Genomic DNA, 24,322 nt, shown 5'->3' with positions numbered 1-24,322 from the left:
AGCAGGCTCCAGGCTCTGAGCCATCAGCCCAGAGCCCGACGCGGGGCTCGAACTCACGAACCGCGAGATCGTGACCTGAGCTGAAGTCGGATGCTTAACCGACTGAGCCACCCAGGCACCCCTCAGTTGGCTAATATTTTGTTGAAGATTTTTTGTAACTGTATTTATCAGGGATTTGGGCCTGTTTCTGTTTTTACAGTGGCCTTATCTGGCTTTGGTTTGAGAGTAGTGCTGGCCTTGTTAAATACATTTGGAAGTGCTTCCTCTTCTTTAAAGTTTTGGAAGAGTTTGAGAAGGATTGGTATTCCTTTTTTTTTTTTTTAATTTTTGGTATAATTTTCCCATGAAACCGTCTGGTTCTGGGCTTTTGTTTGAGGTTTTTGATTACTACTTCAGTCTTCTTACTAATAATTATCTGTTTTGATTTTCACTTTCTTTATGATTCAGTCTGGGTAAGTTCTATGTTTTTTGGAATTTATCCATTTTCTTCTAGGTTGCCAAATTTATCCATGGATAATTTGTCAAGATAGTGTCTTATCCTTTGTATTTCTGTGGGATCAGTTGTAATATCTTCTCTTTGATTTATAATTTTATTTATTTGAGTCTTCTGTATTAGTCTAGCCCAAGGTTTCTCAGTTTTATCTTTAAAAGAAAAACCACAACTCTTCATTTCATTGTTCTTTTCTCATGTTTTTCTGGTCTTTCTTTCATTTGTTTGTATTCTATTCTTTGTTATTCCTTGTCTTCTGTTAACTTTGGGCTTAGTTTGTTCTTTTTCTCGTCGTCTTATATGTCAAGTTAGGTTGTTAAAGATGTTTTCCCCCTAGTGTAGATATTTAGCATTGTAAACATTCCTCTTAAAACCACTTTGCTGCATCCCATCATTTTCAGTACATTGTGTTTCCATGTTTGTCCGCCTCAAGATACTTTTATGGTTTTCCTTGTGAATTCTTCCTTGACCGATTTGTTGCTCAGGAGTGTGTGGTATAGTTTCTACATATTTGTGAGTTTTTCAGCTTTTGCCCTGTTACTGATTTCTAATTTTATGCCACTGTGGTCAGAAAAAATGCTTGATATGAATTTAATCTTCTTAAATTTGTTAAGACTAGTTTTATGGCCCAACATACGATCTATCCTGGAAAATGTTCTGTGAACACATGTGCAAAGCATGTATTTTGTTGCCTGGAATGTTCTGTGTATGTCTACTGGGTCCACTTGATTTATAACATTATTTGAAACCACTGTTTTCTTATTGGTTTTCTGTCTGGATAATTTATTCATTGTTGTAAGTGGGGTACTGAAGCTTTCCTACTGTTACTGTATTGCTCTCTATTTCTCTCATCAATTCTGTTAATACTAGCTTTATATATTGAGATGCTCCAATGTTGGGTGCATATATGTTTACAATGGTTAAATGCTGATAATTAATAGACCGCTTTATTATTATACAGTGACAGATTTTGACTGAAAGTCTATTTTGTCTGATGTGACTATAACCACTCCTGATGTCTTATGGTTACCGTTTACATGGAATACCTTTTATTTTTAATCCCTTCTCTGTCAATGTACATGTCTTCTCAAAGCTAAAATGTGTCTCTTGTAGGCAGCATATTGTGGCATTTTGTTTTTTCTGTTTATTCAGCCACTTTGTGTCTTCTGATCAGAGAATTTAATTCATGTACATTTAAAATGATTATTGATAAGGACTTATTATTGCCATTTTTTGTTTTGCTTTCTGATTCTTTTGTAGTTCCTTTGTTCTTCTCTTCCTGTCTCACTGTCTCTTGTGATGTGTGTGTGTGTGTGTGTGTGTGTGTGTGTGTGTGTGTGTTTGTGTGTGGTAGTATGTTTTGATTCCTTTTTATCATTTGTGTATCTAGTAGAGGTTTTATTGTCTATGGTTAACACAAAGCTTATATAAAACATCTTACAGTTATAACAGTATATTTTAAGCTGATAACTACTTAACTTTAATTGCATACAAAATCACTCTACGCTTTTACTTGTCCCCCCCCCCACATTTTATGCTTTTGATTTCATACTTGACATTTTTATATTATTCACCCATTAACAAATGATGGTAGCTATAGCTGTTTCTATGCTTTTATCTCTTAACTTTGAAATTAGAGTTAAGAAGGATTTATGTACCACCATTACATTATTAGAGTATTCTGGAATTTGACTATGTGTTTTCCTTTATCAGTGACTTTCTATACTTTGATTTTTCACGTTGTTATTTATGTTTTCATGTTGTTTTGTTTCTACCTGAACTCTGATTATCATTTCTCGTAAGGCAAGTTTAATGGTGATGAACTCCCTCAGCTTTTATTTGTTGGTAATGTCAAAATCTTATTTGTTACTGGCAATGTTTATTATTAGTAAAACACTAAACATATATTAAGCAACTATTATATGCCAAACACTATGCTAGTTGTGAGTTTGCCCAACTGTGTATCTTTCACATATTTAAATGAATTCCTTCTAAAGATCAAATAATTTGAAATGTATAACATTGCATTTTCTCTTGTTGGCAACTTTTATTTATTTTTTTTTTTTGGTGTATGGTTGCTGGAAGTTGGTGTTGAGGCCTTTGGTCTCAAGGATTCAGGGATTCAGGCAGCTAATAATTAGCATGGAATTCCCACATCAGACAGTTGTATTTTGTACCACTGAGTACTGATGGACTATCAAAATAAAGATGAGCAGTGCTAACATTTTTCATGTACAGACCTTATTTATTTCTGCCTACCACGGGGTGCCTATCGTGAAGTCTGGCCCATTTTTATTGATCAATAAATTTTACTTCCAAATAAAAATATGATATTTCAAGAATTTTACTTTCAGCAAGCAGTAATACAGTGAGATATTTTGGCCAAAAAGAATTTGGGGAGAATTGATTAGTGTTTGGTGCTGAAAAGGAAAGAATGCATGGAACCATTTGTGTAACTATACCAGTATTTGTTTTACAGTACTTAATTAATTTCTTTTAAAAAGATAGATCTACAGTGAATTTTATTACTAGTCATATTAATTACCAAGTGCGTCAATTCCTTCTCAAAGTACTGACATAGCTTGAGAAACCTTCATTCTGTACCATGCATAGATTTGAATTTCCAAAACAGAAAATGATTTCAGATTTAGACACTAGGGCCAATGGAGATATTCTCAAAACTGTGGGTCACTGATTTGTCACTGAGCTAGACTTCCTCCAAAGATAAAGTCTCTTCTGAATCAACCAGATAATGTTGTCTTTGGCAAATGAAAAGCAGAGCTGTATTTGTTCTGTTTGGAAGGGCCAAAGCTGGGTGAGTGTCATTTTGCATCAGGTATTATTTGTGAAATGAACGGCTAGCATAATGTTACTCTTGTAATCACCTGCTATTAGATTAACTCAAATGCTCAGGGATTGGAAGAACAAATAGTAAATGCTTTTCTATCCTTAAATTAAATGTTGTTTCAGAACACTTCTTAAAGAACTTTCCCTGGGCAAGATTATGAATATGTCTTGGGTGCCCTATCATCCATAGTGCATATGGGACTTTTTTCTGCCTTCCACTTTTTCTCAATTCCCTCATTAGCCTACTGAGTCCATGTGGTGCATATGGAGCTGATTTCTTCCTTTTAGTCTCTGGGATTGTCATATGAGCCAAATATGAACAACACGAGTACGTCATCCCTCAACCATAGAGATTTGTTCAGGGATAAGCATGTGGCTCAAGCTGGGTTACTTAGAATGCTTTCTGGAAAAGATCTTTTATTTTTCCATGTAAGACTGAGATCACCTGTGGACGTTTTATGTCCCAGTAAAGCAAAACTAAGAATGAAACCATGAGAAGCCTAGAGAAGAGGGAAATAGAGCCTTGATTGTATTAGAACTATTGTGCTGCACCCACCTTAAGATTAGAGTTACATGATTTAGGAACCCCCTCTTTTTCCCGGATGCTAATTTGAATGAGTTCTGACTGCTGTAACCAAAAGATTCTTGGCAAATACCTCTTTTCAGATTTGTGCCGTAACTACTTTGTGCCTCTTGATGACCCCAAAGTAGTATCTCAGCCTGCCCTCCCAAGTAAGTGACACAACAAACACTCTACCCTATAATCATAGCCATTCTACCTTGTATCTCAGACCTCAAGGTCTTTGCTAGAAACCTGACTTGGTAATTTTGCACAAAGTCTTGTAGATAAACATGTAAAAGGCTTGTTAGTTTTGGGGGAATATTTACATTGTATAAGAGAACTCCATATCCTGAGTACAATACAATGTTTTAGCATGTCAGAAAGATTAAATGAAGTCTGAAACTTGAAGATAAAGTGGAGTTGTGTGCATATTCTTGCACTTGGGTTAAAAAAACAAAACCAAACCCTGCATTCACATACTTAAAAGTATATTTTGTGCACTTCCTTTGAGCTAGGCACAGTGGAAGGAACTAGGACCCAATAGAGAGTAAGAGGTTTCTGCTCTCATGGAAAAGATTCATTTTGTATCAGGACATTTTGACATGGATCCAATAAAAATACAAATAAGTGTGTAATCAAATCTATGATAAGTATTGGTCTTTGGGCATAGGTAATGGGGGGCTGTTGTGTTCAGGGATAACTAAATCCTAGAGGAAGTGATAATGGAGTATACATTTGAAGGTTGAATAGGAGTTAAAGAACTGAAAACATGAGAGTGAGGGTAACTTCTAGGAAAAAGAAAAGTCTTTCCAGAAGGAGAAAACAGCTTTGTAAAAGATTCTCAAGTGGGAAGATACACGATTTCTTTGAAGAAGAGAGAGTGGCAGCAGATGAGACAGAAGATGTAGACAAGGGACCAGATGAAGCCAGGCCTTTCAAGTCATGGTGACAGTTGTTGTCTTTACCTTTCAGGAAATAGTAAGAAAGACATTTAAGGATTTTAGTTCGCAAAGTGACATGCTTAGGATTATGTTTTAGAAGTTATCGCTGCAACTTCATGATTTTGAGGTCTGGCTGGTATTAGAATCACCTGGATTACGGGGTTCCTGTCCCCCATTCCAGTAGAATCAAAGTCTCAGGTGTGTGCCCCTGGATCTGGTCATTTTAAAAGCTCCCTCCAGATGATTCTAACGTAAAGGTAGGCTGGAGAATCACAGATGTAAACCAGGTAGGAGATGTAAGCGCATCTGTGATAGAGGCTCTGCGAGCTGGCTTCTCTGTATGACTCAAGGTTACCGCCACCAAAGCTAAGATTATCATGGACTGCGTTAATAGAAACATAGTTCCTAAATGAGAGAGAGTTTTGTTCCTCTGCCCCCAAATTAGACCTAGCACACCTGAAGAGTTTGTTCAACTCTCGGCATCAGATTTTAAGAGAAAACTAGCCAAACTGAAGCATTCCTAGAAGAGGCAAATGAGGTGGTAAGAGGAATCTGCACTGTCATGAGCAGAAATGATCCAATGGCACCAGAGAAGTTGAAATTGTAGTCAAGTAGTTCTTCACAAAGGATGATTTAGGACCTCCCTTTTCAAGGAAGTCCAAGGCTTCCATTGATTCAGAGGGTAAATACGAGGTCCAACTACTTCCCAGTCATAGACATTGGAAACAATGGCAGGAGATGGTGTAGACAAGAATCCGTGTCCTCATGGAGTTGATGTTCTAGTTGAGAATGAAGTTTTCTCACTCACATGATTCTTAAAGTCGGAATTTTAAATTGACCTTTATAGTTAGTGGCTTTAGAATTGGGACGTGTCATAGGGAGATGTATTTTCAGTTGTTAATTTTAGAACATTAAAAGTAGAAGTTTCTGAGAAGCTAGGAGGTCAACATCCATGGAAGAATTCTAGCAGAAGTGGCCATTGTAGAATCTAAAGACAGGATTGGAAGATGTAATAGGAAGGAGATTATTGAGTGATCTAGTCTAGTAATCCCTAGAGTCGTTTACAAAACTAAAAAAAAAAAAACAAATATTACACCTTAAGTGCTTTATTATGCATTATCTCACGAGATTTATAACACTCATCATGCAGATGGGGAAAATGAAACCACATCACACTATCATTTTGGAAGTTAAAAACATGACTTTACAAGAGTAAAAAGATGTCAGAAATTTAATTTGACTCATTAATTGATGAGGACATCAGTATGATGGTAAGACTGGGTCCAAGAACATTTGAGGAGCTCTTTGTTTATGAGTGTGTTAATAAAAGAATGTTAGTACAAGATTACTAGCTGGGACACAAAACGGATTAATGTTTCACAGGGCAGTAAACCACATGGGATTATTTTTTTTTCTACTGGATAAAAATAATTTGTACCTGTCACAGAAAAAAGTCTTTAAAGTAACATAACTTCACTAAATTCTGGACCTTTATTTAGTAGCAAGTAGTAAATGGAGCAAAGCACATTTCCTTTAGATAATTCTTGAGAGAGCATGTGACAAGCACCACATAAAACATTGAAAGCACATGATTATCTTTTGGCCTTCTTTTCAAGTTTTGGATAATTTTTCTTACCATTAGAACAGGTAAATAACTTTTCAGGATTTTTGAGTTTCAGTGATGAGGCTGGTCACAACCGATCCATCTTTCTCCAAATATCCCCCCTGAAATGAGCCATGTAGCAAGTATTTTGGGGGGAAAGGTACTGGGGACGCACCTTTTGAATCACATCACCATTGTCCAGCCTTTGTATAAGTCGGAGCTTGTTTTTTCCAGCTGCTTTATGTTGGTTTGTTTACCCGATTCCTAAAACATTTGTAAACCTCTCAAATTTAACTTCTCGACCTATTTTGTTTCTGCGAAAGTAGTTTGGCACACTAAACATGATTAATAAGTAGCTAGTGGTTCATTAACTGCTTGCTGCTGTTGGCTCTAAGACAAAGACTCTGGAACCCCAGGTAGACATCTGATTCTTTAGAATTTATTGCAGCTGTTTGCTCAGTAAGTTTTCTTTCTCAGTTTCTGGAGTGTGTGGGGGATGGGGTGGCGGGCGGGGGGAGGGATGGTTGTTGTTAATTGAGGATGTCACAGTTACCAAACAGGGAATTGTAATTGTTAGTGGTTTCCTATTTTTAGAGTGGTAATCTTGAGCTCTTCAGGTTCCAGACCAAGTCCAGTTCTCTGCAAATGGCACTTTGTTCAGCCTCATGTAAGTGACGGCAGATTTGGTCTCACTGTTTTCCTTTCCTGTGAGTTAATCTTGAGGAAAGCCTTGAGTGTTAAGTTCAGGGAGTAAATGAAAAGTAGGTATGCGGTGGGCTTAATGTTCCAAGAAGGTATTAGGATACTTGCCTATGTTTAAGGAGATAGGCCCCTATTACGTAAAGGTAAAGTGGCAGAAAACTAGACAAATAGCTTAAGAGCTCAAACTAGATGTAAGAGCACAGTTTTGCTTTTTGAGTTAAGAGAAAGAGTCCAATATTTGCCCCATTGAGAGAAAACTAAGTTGAAATTTATAGGCATTGCAATAATATTTCATAAATATAATTAATTATATATATATAATTATATATATATATAAATATATAATTAAATATCATATTTAATGTATCTTATAGGCCACTTTACGTGAGTTATCTCACCAAATTCCTCAACAATTCCACGAGGTAGAATCTATCATTGTTTCCATTTTATAGATGAGGAAACTGAGGTCCTTAGGGGTTAAGCAAGCTGGCCAAGATTCACAGTCAGTAAGAGAGACAAAGTTAAGATTAGACCAAGGTGAACTGATTGCAAGCCTATTCCTGGGAAGGTTAGATGGCATTGCCCTTCCCCAATGATGCTGGGATGGAGAAAGCACATAGAAAATTAGCCAAAAGCCCATTTTCCAACCTCAGCTCCAGCATTAACTGTCTTTGCATCTCTGGATGAGTCATCTCATCTGTCTGGGTCTCCATTTCCCTCTACAAAATGAAGGGTAGAAACAATTTGGATTGGATGATCTCTGGGGTTCCTTCCAACTCTGGAGTCCTCGGATTCTATAATTGCATCCTGACCGTAGAGGTGCACGTGCTCCCCTCCCCACACACATACATACACTGCTTCCCAAAGCAAAAATCTAATCCTGCTGTGAGCACCCATTGCAATTTGATGCTAAATTCAAGACCCCACCGGATCCTGTTATTTACAACAGCCCCTCAGGAACACACGACACTTTCTAAAATCTGGTGAGCCCGTTCTTTAAAATAAGTTGCTAATGGGACGTGATTTTAGGACATAAAATATTAATTAAAAAAACCCCCTCAAAACAGATGAGGCTTTCTCTATAAATCATCCCTTTCCTACAGTGTTACCTTGACAACTTAGCTTTGACTCTTTATAAATGGGGTTTTCAGTGTAGGAGAAGAGGGGTGTCCTCATGGTATCTTTCAAGATTTTCTCGTGTTTGATGGTAAGAGGAAACGTCAAAAGTCGATCACGAAATCCAGCAGAGTGTACACAGGACATCTTGATGGAATGTCATCCGGAAATAATCACAGGTGCACAGAATTAGGCCCTATCCTGATTAAAGGTACGTTATTTTCTCCTTTCTGTTCCCTGTAACCATCACACGTCTCAAGAGCATGAGAAATGTTACATTCCTGGACCAGCACAGTTACAGAGCAGACAGCAACTAAAATGCCTGAAAAATAATTGCATTATTTTTAGTTGCAGCAGCCAAGATGCACATACTAGGATGAGGGGAGAACTCTGAAGTACTGAACCAAAATCTAGAAATACTAAAACTACTGTTCCCCCTCCAGCAATTGAGATTTTGAGCAATGACTGAGGCAAAGGCAGGTAGGGAGATTCAATTAGAATTCGCATCTCTCAGCTGTAAATAGGCTCGTTATCAGGGCTGGCAAGAGCTCAGTGGGCTCACAGGGCTGAGCCCGGGCCTGCCAGGGGAAGAAGTTAAAAATGGGCAGTGCTGAGCAGCAGAAGACTCCTCTCCGGCATCTGGCAGCACAGAGCAGAACCTGGAGAATGGCTGAACGATCCGAATTGGTTCTAGAAGCCCTTTCCCTTGGGGTTGGGAACGTGAGCCCAGCAGACGCCACGGACGCTGTTGCAGGGGAGCGAGTCTGTGCTTGACACATGTGTTTCCCATTGATAGCTGGAGACAGACCAGTAGCTCTGAGTTGGCCTGACAAAGCCTTATTGAAGTACAGACAGAGTACGGTTTCAAAGCCGTCAGAGAAAGAACGGGAATGCTGTTCAGGAAATTCTTCAGGCATGGGCAGGGACTTGGCTGCAATTCTGCAGTTGGAAAATCTGACTGGGGCAGCTTCTGAACACAGGCTGGGCCTGCTCACGCTCCGCGGGCTGAGCGGCCGCCTCCTTCAGAGCCTCTCGGCTCACTCTGGGCTTGTGGGCGATTTTCATCAGGCGCTTTGTGAAGCAGACAAGCGAGGTAGGGCACTGTTAAGTTTTTACATTTCCATGCTTCTTTTCACTTTCTCAGCCTGCTGTTTGTTTGCAAGTACTGGGAGTTTTTGGCCGGTGTGCGTGTGTGTTGCAAGTTAGAACTCCATCCCTTCAAACGTTCGGTGTGGACTTGTAATAATTTTTTTTTTCCTCCCCCATACCCTCTTTAAGTTCTGATTTCCAGCAGGACTGAGACACTTTTGGAAGTTGGGATTTAGCTAGCAACACAAACGGGAAAAGAAAAGTTTGCGAATCCTTGGGCGGTCACCCTGTTCCCACCTTCTGTAACTTATCTGCGTGGAAGGACGGTTCGTTGGCACGAAAGATCATTTGAGATGAAACTATCTGTGTTCTTTGTTTCATGAGAGCTTTGAGAGGGGTGTTTTTAGCAGAAAATAGCTTTCATTTTAGCAAGGAATCAGAATTGGAAGTTTCTATTTTGGATTACATTTTCAGAGTGTGGGAGCAGATATGTGTGTATGAGTTCCTGGCATCTCTTATTATTCTACGGGATTTGGGCTGTCATTAAGGAGCCCACTGATAGGTTTGCCTAGAAATATGCTGGATCAACATTTGTAATTCTGTTTCTATAATAGTTTTCAACTATCCTGAGTTGAAAAGTTAGTGGCAGTTTTACTCTCAAAAACTACTTCTGTATTTTGGAAATAGAGACAACTAAAGGGAAACAGAAAACAGTAGTTTCTTCATAATCATTGCTATAAGACACATAGGATGGGGTGAATTTTAGCTCCTTAATTGATTTTATTTTGCACTTTACTGGAAAGAGTGCTTTAAAAAAACCCAACTTTTTAAATAATCCTTCCTCATATGTATCAGCTATAATGCAATACAGGTTTTTATACCCCACCCCGGGAAAGCTCTACCTTATTCTGTGCTTAGCATTTGGAAAATACACTGTGTAATTGCACTTAAGAAACTCGTTCAGCTCAGGAAGGGCTGGGCAAAATCTCACTCCAGCTTTGTGATTACTGGCAGAGCAATTGGTGACAGCTCTTGTGCTCTCCAAAGGGTCTTGGCCAAGAGTCAAGCTGGAGAAAGAGTTGAATGAATGGATTCAGGTGCGTGTTTACTTTAGTTTTAAAATCTCTCAGTGAGGAGCTAACAGTCCAGATTGATGGGTGAATGAGGGATACAGGGCTGGAGCTCTTCATCTTCTGTGTAAGACGTCTGTGCAGGCCGACCTCTGTCCTCTCGGTGGAAAGTCCGCACTCTCAGCCCTCATTTTCTCCACAGTTGTGCACTTGGAGGAAGGAATTGGGAAATGGGGGCCAGCAGGGGTGCTTACTCGAAGAGTGGAATGCAAACATTTTTTTCATCAGTCTTATCTCTGTGTTATGTTGGGTGGCGAGGGTTTGGGACACACAGGATGTGGGACAGAAACAAATGTGCATTTGGAAGTCAGCATAGACAGTGACTACATTGGTGTTTTTCCTAAGTGCCTACTGGGTGAGCAGAATGCCAGGACACATTAGGAACCGACATGAGCCATAGCCAAGCCCACTGCCAGTGAAAAAGGAGACTCAAGTGAGCTCTAATGTCATACTTGTCTAAATTTAGCCTGTGTCAAGCACTGAGCAGAGCAGGCGTGAAATGGCAGCTCTGGGTTACAGAATTTTGAACGGCAGCGCCTAAAACTTGGAAGAAACTTTATAGTTTCCCTTTTTTGGAAGTATAGGAGGGGCGAATCAAGCTCCCTTGACATTTGAAAAGAAAAAGAAGGGGTGGGAGGGTAGAGGAGAAGGAATCAGGGCAGAGGTGCAGGCAACAGGGTAGAGGAGTGGCCACTCTGCACAGGGGGCAGCGAGGGCAGAGGGAGGAGACGGTGACCAGGAATGAAGCCTGCGGACTAGAAACAGCACAAACCAGCAGGCACCAATTCATTCGCTTGAAGTGCGTGGATAAACCACGGTCTCGGCGAGAATCGTTTTACCCTCTAACACGCTGGGAGACCCTGTGGCCAGTCTACCCCGCTGTGCCTTCTGGAAGCAATCAGAAAGCACATTTTGTAAGAACGGCAACACCCAGGGGTTCAGATTTCCCAAGCAGCAAGGGAGCAGGCTCTTAAGGCTTTATTTTTAACCCCTCTTTCTTCCATCCAGAGGTATTCCCACTGGGAGTATTGAGTGACTGGACCAGGTGTGGATGGGTGAGTGATTGTGGTGACCAGTTGGTTCTAGGCCCTGCCCATGGACACTTTGTCGTAAAGACAAAGTTTTTCAGAGGAAGATAAAAGGATACATAGACTTTATTTTGGTGAATGAAATTATTTAAATTATTTTTAATTAAAAAAAAACATCTCTAAGGTCATACCTGTACCATTTATTGGTGAAAGTGTTTAATTCTACTTTCATAAGGTTAGGAGGTTCATAGAATCTTGGATTTGACCATCCGGAAGAGACCTGGGCCATCCTGTAGTGCAGAATTTCTTGAGTATGAGTAATACGGAAACCCCTTTCATAACAGGGTGTTTGTGGGGGAAATCAATGCCCTCATTATCGACTTAATTATTTTATTGTACTGTCACATATGTACAAACCGAAAATACCCACCTAGATACTACCTCTCTGTTTTAATCATTCTTGAATAAACATAGTCCTAAAACAAAATTTTGCATTAAATACAGAGAAATATATCTCATAACATTCAGATTATGAACTTTGGTTTCTTATGTAGAAGATGCATTATTGGAATTCTAAAAAAAAATTGTTAATGTTTATTTATTTTTTTTTTTTTTTGAGAGAGAGAGACAGAGCATGAACGGGGGAGGGTCAGAGAGAGGGAGACACAGAATCTGAAACAGGTTCCAGGCTCTGAACTGTCAGCACAGAGCCCGACGCGGGGCTCGAACTCACGGACCACGAGATCACGACCTGAGCCGAAGTCGGATGCTTAACCGACTGAGCCACCCAGGCGCCCCATGGAATTTAATAAGGTTTACACCATGAATATGGGACTAACACATACCCAGAGATTACTTTGATCCCAGCACACTTACATTTCTATATCCTGGACAGACACTTGATTCTTCAACAGCTGTTTTCTCTTCCCATCTACCTTCACTCTGTCCTTTTATTTGCACCTTGAAGGAATATGCCATTTTATGTTGTGTCACATTCTTCTCCTTTCTCTCTTCATAAAAATTAGAATGGAGTCATTTGTCACCCACACGATCACATGGTTAATACAAATACAGACACCAAAGCTGTGTGGTAGTAGGCATTAGTTGTGAATCTGACCTATATTTTCTAGGACAAAATTTACACCAAATAATCACATCAAAAAAAAAAAGAAAGAAAGAAAAACACAAGAACAGATTTGGTGAAGAACTCTCAGGTCTCAGGGAAGATTTGAGGATCTCTCATGGGGTCTCCACGTTAAGAGATGCTGGTCCTGGCTGGTTTTGGTTCCGTGGAAGAACCTTGTCAGGAATCTGGGGAAGGATGGTTCTGGGACTGGAAACACCCTCTCCGTATTTCTACTGTAGCCCAGCTACTTTGACTTGTTTTCTGTATTGGGGTTTTGCAGGAGATTTCATCTGAAAAGGGAGTTCTAAGGCAGTACCTGTGAAACTTGTGTTTGGCTACAGTAATAGAAACTCTGCTCACAGAAGTCTGAAGGTATAAGGTGTTGCTTTTGGTGTGGACAGGTATAGGTCATGCTTGGACAGTCCAGGGCTAGTGTGACAACTGAGCACTGTCCCCAGTGAACACAGCTTCCTTTCTGCTTCCCCATCTTCTGCCCTTTAGCTGACCTTCCTGTGCTCATGTCCGTGCATCGTGTCTAAGTCAGGGCACAGGTGGCAGGGCATGAAGGGGAAAACACCTTTCCTCATGAGATTTTGTCCCTTTCATCAGGAAGGGATCTTGTCCCATGTAGACTTCCCCTCGCATCTCAGAATACACACCCAGAACTGGACTGTGTACCCACTGGTCCCATGCGATGATACTACCATACTGGGTTGCAGCCAACCATGCTTCACCCTCTGGGTATGGAGTAGGAACCCACAAATTCAGATCGAGATTTCTGCCAGATGATGAGCCTATCAGAGCCTATCTATTATCAGTGAACACCAGGGAGGATGCCTGTAGGACAGGCATGGACATTTGGGGCCACAAATGCTTAAAAACAAAAAACAAAACAAGAACAGCAACAACAACAACAACAACAACAAAATCAAATAAACAAATACATTTGAAAAACACTGCCTAAATAATCTATTCCTTCCACTTTATGGAAGCAGACACTGAGATCCGGAAAGTGAACACTGAGATCAAAAGACTGTCTAAGGGACACAGGCAGTCTGCGACAATGGCAATGCTTCTTGTTTCTTGACTATGAGTCTGGTGTGGACTACATGTTATATGCATCTCCTCAGTAATGATAACTTAGTGATACTTTGGAAGGCAAGCCTCAAAAGCAAAATAAAACCAAAAAAAAAAAACAAAAAACAAATGAGAAACATACTGGAATCTTAGTATTGGAAGTTTCCTCAGAAATCACCAGCCTCCATGGTTTCTCAAAACCTCCTGAATCAGAATTTCAGAGATTAGAGTTGGAGAGTCTCTATATTTTTAAAAGCTCTCTGAGTGATTCTTTTGAAGCCAGCCAGACACTGTGCACAGAACTGGGTTTGTTTAAGATGTGGTTAAATCAGTATCCACTGCAGGGATGCCATTTATAGCATTGCTGACAGATATCAGCCACATGGGTTGGCAGTGCCTTCAATAATGGAGAACCTCTCTACTCTGCAAGGCAGCTGGGGTGTCATTTCTCATCTCAGATCTCCTCAAATTGAGCCAATGTTCATGTCTGTGCTTTGTAACCTATGCCCTTTGTCATGTACTCTGGAGCCACATTTGAGATGGGTGATGGTACTTGGTGCAGAAGTGAGGTGGAGAAAGGGAGTAAAGATAGAAGTGGTCAGAAATTTTGGGATAGGTCCTGACTTCACTAATTGCTGGATCTCAGTTTTCCCACCTATACAATGGGATCTGATGCCACTAGAGTGTTTTCTGTTTCTCATAATCTATCGTTTTTGGAATTCTAAAGCTCTCCCATTACTTTATGAAGGTCCAAGTCTTCCTTTCCCAAGGATGGGCATCTTGAATTATTTCATATGTCCCTCCTCTTTTCCTGTGCTATTCTCCTTACCTTTCTTGAACACATTCTACTTAAACTCCTCTTGACAAAAATATGATTCCCTGAAGTCAGTTCCAGTCATCTGCCAGGTGCATATTCCATGAACAGAACACCAAACGTCTATTAACCTAAGGGGAAGAGAGTGATTTTATGGGAGAAGTGGCACAGTAAGAAGGAAGAGTGGGAGGTGAGATGATCTTATAGCAGAAGGAGATACACACACACACACACACACACACACACACATTTAATATTGACTAAGACAGCATGAGACAGACTGGCAAAGAATGAAATGGGCAAACCAAGATAAAAAGAAGTATGGGCACAATCAGCAGAGGAAAGAATATTTTACCCTGAGTTATCCAAGTTACTTTTTCTGCGTTGCCTGAATTTCTCTCCAGATTCCACTGTGCTTTTTCACCTTTGCTGCCACACAAAGAAGTGATTGTCTTCATTATTATTTCAAATTCCAATTGCCAAGTGTGAACCACTTTATATAAAGAAGCCTTGTAATCTGTGGCCCCTGGCCTGCTGTCAGAGAGGTTTGTAGGACTTGGGGAGGAAGGTGTCACCACGGTTCACTAAGTGTATAAATCCTGTGAGATTGGCTTGCTTGAAAACCTTTGCTGGTGGCTGTCCTAATGGAGCTCTGGGTGTGTAGGTGAATGTGGAGCTAAGGCTTTATTCTTCTTTGTAACTGATAATGCAGTGGCACCTATTAACACAAGCACAGTTTCCTGATAAAAAACTATATTGCCAGGGATTAGAAACTCCCTCCTTGTTCAGCCCACTTTCCTTTGCGAGGTAATAGGATCAGACTCTCTCATGAGCACCCTGAATTCTAAATAACATATTTCTGAACTCTTGGAAACCCTGCAGTTAGTTACCAGCTGGGGTTGAAGTATTTAGCCACGGAAACTGTACTTCTTGAGCTCAGTGAATAAATATCAGCTGTTAGCTCCTTCATCCAAGCAAACATTAGACACCACCCTGTTGTCCTAACTCCGGTTAGGGTTGTGGTAGTGGGAGTGGCATGTTCCATGTAAGAAGACTACTTAGAACTTAGGAATAGCGGACAGGCAGAGTCACACTGTGTTCCTTTCTTTCCTGTTCTTACCTGTGGTTGTCCACCATCATCTCTCTTGTCCTATACTCGTTCCAGCTCGCTCTCTCTCTCTTTAAATTTCATTCCATTTTCCTGTTGCCAGTTCTTCTCTCTATTAAGGATGTTTCTTAATATCCTTAAGTAATGACCACATAATGACACACATTAACTCCCAAAGTTGGCCCTGATCTTCAAAGGCTTGTGGCATCACTTCTGTTGTAGGCAAAACTACACCTGGTATTCGCTAGGCCAAGGATGCGAACAGCAGATCCCAGTCTAAGGGCTGGCCTAAAGGCACATTTTGGATTACCAAGTGTTTTTTTCTTAACTAATTACAAAGGATTTAGACATTCTGAGATATTATCTATAAATCTAGATAATCTAGAAAGAGGTAAAGAAGGGTGTCACTAGTCTGGTCTCCCACAGCATGGCAAGTAGTAGGATCTGAGTTGTTTCCATTACTTTGAGAGGGTTATGTGTCCACTTTATTCACTAACCCCACCCTCCTGATCTATAGGTGTTTTCAATAGTAATCTTTCAGTAGGGTTTCTTTTCTGAACCTCAGAACATAGAAAATGATTTGAGGGACACCTAGTTAGTGTCTGGTTAAGTGGTTGGTTAAGTGTCTGACTCTTGATTTCAGCTCACAGTTGTGAGATCAAGCCTTGCATTGGCCTCTGTGCTGGGTGTGGAACTTGCTTAAGATATGTTCTCTCTCTCTCCCTCCCCCTACCTCTCCCCCTCTCTCCTCCCTTTCCCTCTCCCTGCCCCTCCCCTGCTCTGGTGCTCTTGCTCTCTCTCTCAAAAAAAAAAAAAAAAAAAAAAAAGATTTGAATCACCTTTCTTTTATAGTTCTTTTAAGGGTGGTACTTAAATGGTAAAGTACCATTCTAGATGCATAGGAAAGAAATTAAAGCATTATGACCTGACTCTCTTAGAGGGCACTGTCGAGTAGGTCATGGGTAGGTATCTACTGAGCAAAAATGCAGTAGGACAGCATGCCTAGTGTACAGGTTTTGAAGTCAGATATTCCTTGGAGTAATCACATCATAGTATTGTACATGGAATTAAATTTTTTATTGTGCTAGGAATCAGAACAGTCACTGCCTCTAGGGATGGGGATTAATTAGGAAGGGGCATAAGGGAACTTTCTAGGGTTCTGGAAACATTCCCTGCCTTGATCAGATATTGTTTACACAGATGTACAGATTTGTAAAACTTGAGCTGAATACTTAATATTTGTGTTTTTCACTGGAAGTAAATTATAGCTTAATAGACATACATGCATACATATATGGAGGCATGCCAGGTACTTATCCAAGTACGTAATAACTTCCCTATTATTGTTAGCGTGTTTGTTTCTGGATGCCTTGATTTAAAACAAAACAAAAAAATGTAAATACCTCCTTACATACATACATACAAATAACATAACTAAAAATGAGGTAAATAGCATTTCCTTTCAGACCACAGATTTCATTGCAAATATTTGAGAGCACAGCAAAAGATCATTACCAAACACAATTGTCAAGGGAAAATCTACTGGATCAATTCTAATTTTATGGAACTATTGAATCACTATTAAAAGATGCACCTAATTTGTTGTAGCTGTTTTTCATGATGCTGTAAAAGTTTGTGGGTTCCAGAGACACATCAAAGATGGCTTATTACCTGGGAAAGATGCCTGTACTTAAGGAACATGTACCCCAGCAACTCCTGTTGCTGTAGTATTTGTAGTATCGATGAATTGTCTTACAGTTCATATCCATGTTGAGAAATTCATGCTCAAACTGTCACAAAAACATGTTTTTCATTAGTCATCATGCTGCTCTGACCAAGTAGACACTTCTATGTGGGATCATTTAACATGAGTTAGGAGGATTGGTTTTTCAGCCAGACAATCTAAATTCAAATTCTTGCTTTAACATTCTAACTGTGTTTGGGTCGATGACTTAACCTCTCTGTTTCTCAGTTGCCTCAGCTGTAAAGTGGGGATAATAATAGTGCCTTCCTCATAATTACATGACTGTGAGAATTATATAGGTTCAGTAAAGCATCTAGAACAGTGTCTGGCACATGGTAACCATTAAACAAGCATTTGTCATCAGATTTGCATGCTTTCTTTGGGCTAGCAAACCAATAGGTTTCTTGTGATTTGCCGTTGGGTTTTGTTCTGAAGGTGTGCCCGTGGTGGTTGATGAAAGTGATGTCAAACAGCTGAAAAGACCAAAGCCCGGATTTGTGGGAAGCCTGTGGTTCTCTGGCCCACTTTGGCCTTATTTCTGACTTACTCTCTGGTCTCCCTGAACCTGGTTTTCTCCTGTTAAATAATGATTTCAACTTTATATTGCTTGTGTCCCCTTCCAGCTTGCATCTCATTGTCCGGTCTTAAGTATTTGAGTCATGTTCATTATTATTACATGGCTTGATCCCCAAGTCACAGAAGAGTTCTAGACGCTCAACTGGGATCCTCATTACTGATTCTGGTTGGAGTCATCACAGGGATTTAAGAAACATTGGTCTTGTATGACACAGCTGGTTTGCTGCAAAGGACTGTCACTCCTGTTAAGAAAGGTGGCCATGGGGGCGCCTGGGTTGCTCAGTAGATTAAGCATCCAACTTCAGCTCAGGTTATATCTTGTGGTTTGTGAGTTCAGGCCCTGCATCTGCCTCTATGCTGTCAGCGCGGAGCCTGCTTTGGATCCTCTGTCTCCCTCTCTTCTGCCCCTCCCTCACTGTTCACATAAACATTAAAAAGTCACATTCTTTAAAAACAAAATCTGACCATAGGTGAGGCTCTGATGGGTAGATGCATGCCAAGTGCACATGTGAAAATGATACAATGAAAATTGTGGTCAGGTGTTTGAAATTATCTTTCCTCTTTAAGGGTGTTCAGTTTTACATGTTCTCTTTTAGTCATCACTTTGGAGCATCAAGAACCACGTTACAATGATGTCCACGTTTTATGCATAGCCAAAGCTTCAGTGGCTCTCCAGATTCCTTCAAGTCTTTTAAGATAGTACCTTCTCCATGAGTTTAACCCTTCCCATGCTTTTAAGAATCGAACCTGCTCTGATTCCCCCAACCCCCATACTTCTGATCCCCCTTTTCCTGTCTTTTGATCAGGGGGAGTCCTTACCCCTAGTACTTGTCCCCTGTAACATAAGTGTAACATACTTTGGTTTCATATTTGTTATCTGTCTCCCCCTTCACTGCCTCTCACCACTGCCGTGAGATTAGGCATCTGTGTTTCAGCTCACTGATGTATTCCAAATGCCCTGAACAGTAGCTTGGGAGGATCTGAAGGAAAACACAGACTTGTCAGGCGGTGGCCATGCATACACCATTTTAAGCACATGCGGCACTAAGTACACAAGGATGGTAATTCTAAACACCTCATGTTACATTCAGGGAAAGGCAAGTCTTTGCCACATTCCATATGCGGTGGAAAGAAAACTGGGCCTCACTCTGAGTCCAGACCCTAACCAGCATACTAATTAGAGCTGTCCTTGAGGACTTTCCTTCACTCCGTAGTACCTCAGAATCTTAATTTATGAAATGATTTTAATAATATTCACCTTCCAGGGTATTGCCAAGAATGTATTAGCTCATGTATCTAATGGTCCCTAGTACAAATATGTGTGTGTGTTTCAAAAATATATTCCATTTAAAACTACCTCAGCTGGCACTTCATACTTCTAACTCTCAGAGATGGTGAGAAATAATGGTCGCAATTATACTGAAATATCTTCCAGTTGATCAGAAATAAACCTTTTGAATGTAAGTATAAGGCATATTATACATTGGAAGAGAACTTTGGTAATATCTATAAGAAACACTGTCCCCTCCCCCCCACCCCCACTCCCCACACATGCGCAGCTTGACCTAGCAATTCAATTTCTCAGGACTTCTCTGAGGCACATTTGGGCATAGATGAAACATGCATGCTACGTTACTGGGGCTTTAAATAACATTCATATACAGGAGACTTGAATATTTAATCTCTAAGCCCAGTCTTTCCCCTGAATTCCAGACTCCTTTCAAAGTGCCTTTGGGACTCCACCCCCATGGAATCAACTTGACCTCTCTCTCTCCCCTCTGTACACTCCATCCACCACCTGCCGGCGAGCCCACTATTCTCCTAGTGTTCCCCATCATGACGAATGGTACCATCCTTCACCCAGCTGTTCACACCAGACCCTTGGCATTCCCCAGCTCCTCTCCTTTTCTTACCCTCACCCTGTGTCTCTGGCAGCAGCGAATGCTGTTAGCTCTACTTTCCAAAAATACAGTCGTACCTCACCAACTTCTCTCTCACTGCTGCTACAGTCTGGGCTACTGCCCCCACCAGCCCCTGAGCAATAGCAGTAATCACAGGTGCCTGGTTTCTCTATCTGCATTCTAGTTGCAGTGCTCTCTTCCTTACAGATCCCGAAGCGAAGATCGGACCCTCTTCCTCTGATGCCTCGGTTCTCAGATAGTTAACAGCATAATCAGTACCCTCCTTAGGATTTTCACAGTGGCTTATAAGACCCAGTGTGCACCTCTCTGCCTGCACTCCCAAATTGGTTCTCAAACACTTTCCCTCTTCTTCGCTCTGGTCTAGCCACGCTGTCCTTCAAACTTGCCCATTGAATTCCCACCTCAGTGCCTTTGCATGTGCTTATACCGTTTCCTCTGACCAGAGTGCTTCCCCCAGATGTCTTCATGCTTTGCTCTCTCACTTGATGCTTTTGTCACAAATCTTTCCACTATAGAGTTTTTTCCTGACCATCCTTGAGACAAGAGGCTCCCACTCATTATCCTTTCCTCCTACTTTCTTTCTTTCTTTTTTTTTTTTCTTCCTAAACCTTCTTCTCAAGGATAAGTTTAAAATTTCATTTTGGTTTGTTTATCTGTTGATTGTTTTCCCCACTAGAATGGAAGGTCCAAGAAACAGGGCATCTTTTTACTGCTAATGTCATGAGAATCACTGATAAGTACTTCTTTGTTAAAATAAGCCTTGGTAACAGAAAATTATTGGAAACAACCTCAATGCTCATAACTAACATGTTGGCTAGGTAAAATATCATGTATCCATATAATTTCAAACTGTTTAACTTAAAAAATACAAATTTATATTTTCATGGGACTATCCCTTGGCTATATTAAGTTGGATTCAGAATCTAACCAAGTTAGATTCGGAACAATAAAGAGCCTTAAATATGCCATTCTTTGTGTAAAAAGGGAAAATCTAAACATGTGTGTATATATTGAATAAAGCTTGCATATTTATTCAACATTTCTATAAAGATAAAAAAACTAGTAATAGTCTTCCCTTCTGTGGAGGGAAACTGGAAGTGTGAACAACAACAAAAAAAGGTTTTAAATGTGTACTCTTAAGCTTTTTTTAAATACATGCACTCGTCTAGTTTTTTCAGTAAAAATTGTTCAACACTTACATATTCCAATTCTTAGAAAACTAAACTGTGGAATACCTAACTTTTAAATTAATCCACATACGTGTTTAAACGGAAGATGCCATTCTTAGACTGTTTCACATAAACAAGCATTTGTTCTTACAGATGAATTTTTATAAGAAAAAAAGTGCTGATTGTTAAATCACAACCAAAAGTGATGAGTTTGTTACAATTGTCTAAATTGTGCCAAATATTAACAAACCAAGACTAATGTGCTATCTGGATGGCTGATGGAAAACAACCCTGGAAAGCAGATAGTTTGAAATCAGAGACCTCAAAATTAACATGGCTAATGGAAAACTATTTTCGTGCCAAGATAATCCAAAATGACTGTGATTTCACACAAACCCTAGATATTGTGATGCAGCTGTGGGGGAATGCAGTCCTGCTATTTACATAAACTGGTTAGATTCGTACACAGTGATGTGATTCATGTTTACTTGTAAATGTACTGGAAATATTAACATGCAGCATCATTATCAACAAACCCTATCTCCTGTGATTTGTCTTATTGGTCTTATTTCTAAATAAGATGGTAGTTATTCATTGGCCCATTTTAAGTCATTACTCCTTTTCATAACTTACAAGGTGTCCAGGTGGGCCAGAGTCTCTGTCTGCAAACTAGTCTGTCCACTGAGCTCATTCAGCACCAGCTTTGCCACCAACCCTGCTTAATTTAAACAGGCTGTTATGGCCAGAATGCTTGCTGCGTCTTCTGCTGAAAAATGTGTTCTCCTTTTTAATTGTCCCTTTGTCAGAATGGCCTTCCATGATCAGAGTGGATCACTCTCCATCCTCTCCTAAGGAACCCTCTTCATTTCCTTCTTAACACCTAACTTAGATCGAATGACTTAATCTGTTGGCAAGAGTATTGTCCATCTCTCCCATGAAAGTACAAGCTTGAAGAAAGCAGAAATACGATCCTCCTCCTTCATTTGAAGACCTACGTGTCTCTAGGACCTGCTGTGGTACTTGGAACTTAGTGGCCAAAATATTTTTTCTTGCTGAAAAAATAGATTGTGATTGGGAATTCCCTTTGAAGGCCAGGTCTGTGCTCTGCCATGTTTCTTCCCTCTTATGCATAACTTTACAGACTTGCACTCATTGGCATCCCTATAAATTCCCTTATGGAACAAGATATTTATAAAGCCTAGTGGGCAGAAGAGTCTGGCAAGCAGGAGTGAAATGCATGCCAGTACCTCCTTGTTCTCAACTCTACCTTGTTAGTAGAGCAGATCATAGTCTAAAGTTTTACAGGCCCAAAAGAAAAATCATCAGGAAACTTGGTGGCCTTATATGTGTCTTTAGAAAGTTTACTAGTTATTTTAAAATCAGCTCTCAAAACATAATACATTCCTCCATAGCAGATTGATAATGCAGATGCTCTAACTATTCTCTAGGTATCTCTTTTATTTGGGGAGAGAAAAGGACAACATTTGTTCTTCTCCTGAAGAAGATCTCTGCGGAAATAAAAACACTGAGTGCAGACAAATGAGGACTTACAGCAGTATTAGATTCGAATATGTACTCAGCCTCACAAAGTATGCCAGCTGTATGGGGTTCTGCCCCAGGACCTTCCATCCACCTTATAGCAACTGATGAAATCTAAGAACTGGGGCAGTTTGAGATTGGCTAGTAGCTATTTGATGTCAATTAGATTGAGGAAGGGAACTCAACATGTATGAAATGTATGATCACTTGAGTATGATTGTCTTTCCGTGTTAAGATGTCAAAGGTTTGTCAAAGAAGTGGGGCTCATCACTCTGAAGCTTAGTGTTGGTGACCTTAAGCTGAACATATAATTCAGCTTCCTCGGGAGCAATAGCTACAGGGTTCAGGGGCCAGCTAGTCTGGCCTGGCTTAAAAGTCTTTGTAATGACTTCACCATAAACTTGGGATTTGTACAAATCCTCCAGTGGCTCCTCTGACTGGTGTTGGGCATTTGTGAGTCCATTCAGAAAAGCTTCATGGCTATCAGAAAGTCACTAAGCTATTGGTGATGGCTGCAATGGCAACAGGGAAACAAATAGGGCTATACACCCTAAGAAGAGGTCTTGTGAAAGGATATTGTCCTTAAGGCTGACAAATTAGGATCAGGCCTTGATTCTCTAGTGTTACGTGGTCCCAGGTAAGAATGTTTGAATGTGTGAGACCATGAGACTGCAGCTTTCAAAACCATGCTTTAGTAATATGTGCATCCAAAATGACCTTTTTTGGAAACTCAGCATCTATTATATTTAGCAGCTACTTAATTAACCCGTGATGATATTTGGTTATTATATTATGGTATTACCTTGACTGTAGTTCCTTCCTATCTAAGGGCAAAACAACAGTAAGTTCCACTATATTCATTCTATGAGAAATACAATTCCCTTGCATTTTGTGTGCAAGGCATAGATGATCTATAAGTCAACTGGATTTGTTTATAAACAAATGAACACTGAAAATGGGCTCATAAAGGAATAGAATAATGCTTTAGATCTAAGCCTACTTTTGACATCAGTATAATCACATGTGTATTTGGAAAGGGAGTCAAATTGTGTAAATTTACTTTCTTTTACTAGTGATCTTATAGATTTGTGTTACTGGAGGATGTGCATTGGTTATGTCGTTTTGGCTTCATTTTTATTCATTGAATAAATGTATGCATGTACGCACACATGTACACATATTTTATATAATTACATACACACATAAACATACCATTGTTTAGTTGCTCTTGGAGTTCAAAGTTTTACATACGTAAAAGCATTTAGGATATATTCAGAGAGATTACACATATCACTGTAAAATATGTTGTATAACAATTAAAGAGGTTCCCAAAGACTGATGGAAGGTCCTGGTCTTATGATTCTCAAGAAGACGGTATTGGGATAGAGGGACCCCTTTTTAAAATTCACATGTGCAGTACAATAGATATAGATGCATGTAAGCTGAGATTTCTTTCTCATGGCAGAAAAGATACCTGCACGTTTAAAAACCAAGACACCAAAGGTTGTAAAGAGCATAATATTCAGTATCCTGCTGAAAGAGGGTGGTGGAAATGGAAGCACCAGTGTAGGAAAGCCGTGAAAATGTGAAGGATGACACAGTAAAAAAATATGACTCTTTCTCTCTCCCTCTCTCTCCCTCTCTCTCTCTCTCTCTCTCTCTCTCTCTCTCTCTGTCTACACACACACACACACACACACACACACATATACATACACATATATGTGTGTGTGTATATA

The 24,322-nt window shown here is 40.0% G+C and overlaps 1 protein-coding gene across 2 annotated transcripts in view; it reads left to right on the top strand.

Moving 5' to 3' along the window:
• SGCD (sarcoglycan delta) overlaps window positions 1-24,322 on the top strand; it is a 938,027-nt gene that overhangs the window by 547,338 nt on the left and 366,367 nt on the right. Inside the window, exon 1 of one of the 2 annotated variants that reach the window (XM_042948471.1) lies at window positions 9,247-9,354. The exons of the other annotated variant lie outside the window; for it this stretch is intronic. The gene's annotated coding sequence lies outside the window, so the exon portion shown is untranslated. Of the gene's footprint in view, window positions 1-9,246; window positions 9,355-24,322 lie in introns of those variants that run through there. 2 annotated transcript variants of the gene reach the window in all.

The sequence above is a fragment of the Panthera leo genome, chromosome A1, assembly GCF_018350215.1.
Source record: "Panthera leo isolate Ple1 chromosome A1, P.leo_Ple1_pat1.1, whole genome shotgun sequence".
Classification (NCBI taxonomy): Eukaryota; Metazoa; Chordata; class Mammalia; order Carnivora; family Felidae; genus Panthera; species Panthera leo.
Note: the sequence above shows the minus strand (reverse complement) of the source record. Positions and strands in the feature narration are given on the sequence as shown.